We start from the raw sequence: 1,238 nt of genomic DNA on the forward strand, positions 1-1,238 counted from the left end.
GAAAAGGTATTCGCCAGGTGACGAGCAGTGCCTGTTTTTTTTCCCAAACATGATGATTCAGGTGGAAGAGTTCAATCTTTGTTTCATCAGACCAGACAATTGTGTTTCTCATGATCTGGTCCTTCAGGTGCCTTTTGCCAAATTCCAGGCAGGCTTGCTTTTAGGCTTCCACCTTGCCACTCTACCATACAGGCCTGAGTGCTGCAGAAATGGTTGCCCTTCAGGAAGGTTCTCCTCTCACCACAGAGCTCTTGTTTGTGTTAAATAAATAAAAAGGGGAATGGCTATGTGTTACTCTTAATCTGAGGTCAGAGTTATTTTAAATAATTAAATAATTTGAATCCGGCTGAACCTGATAAGGACCAGATTATTTTTTTTATCATGTCCTCAAAACCTTCGTGCTGAAAGAGGGTTTACTGTCTTTTTCAAATTACTATACCGAATTGTGTCCATAGATCCATACCGTCCCTTTTTGCCTTACAACTGGCAAAAGCACTTCTGGAGGAAATTTACAAAAAACAGACTGAGCTTTTAGGCGTCAAACACAACACCGTTTTTCTTCTGTTCTAAAACAGCATGATCTGAATATTGCAAATCCATCAATTCGACTTTACATGCTATTGGAGAGCTACTTATCAGACTTGTCACAACCCACCCTGGAGGCAAAAAAGCTTTATGCAACTTTACTCACATATGCAGCATTGTGAAATCTGTAAACACATTTAACCTGGTGGTTCCCCTTCATGCCAGGCATCTGTTGTTTAGACTTTTTACAAATACAGCAAATTAAGTTTATAATAGAGATATAATTAATTTGACAAAAATGGTCAGCATTTAGGGTTTTCAGTCAGGGGTTCAGTTATTCATGTTAGTGTATACGATTAGTGGTGGCTCCATAGTGTAGTGGTTCACATGCTCAGCTGGCAAGTAAAGGCTACTGCTCACCTTCTAGCAGGATAAACAAATCCCTGTTGGGGTTGCGTCAGGAAGGGCATCACAGCGTGTGTTGCTACCTGTTGTAGTGCTACTTTGTGACAAGAGAGAAGCTGAAAGTAGCTACAGTATTTACATGCTAACTATGAAAGGTAAACAACTCCTTTAACAGCTATTAGTGATTAAATATTTTGAAAATACGTCAATACGGGCCACATGTCAGACTCGTATAGCCAGTCTTGAATCAAAAATTCTAGCAAATATTAGAATAAGCAAATTAGTAAAAAGTATTCAACACACTGCAG

This window comes from Mchenga conophoros, linkage group LG22 (genome assembly GCF_057382185.1).
Source record: "Mchenga conophoros isolate Kocher_MC1m ecotype Shallow Benthic linkage group LG22, M_conophoros_male_GT1.1, whole genome shotgun sequence".
Lineage (NCBI taxonomy): Eukaryota > Metazoa > Chordata > Actinopteri > Cichliformes > Cichlidae > Mchenga > Mchenga conophoros.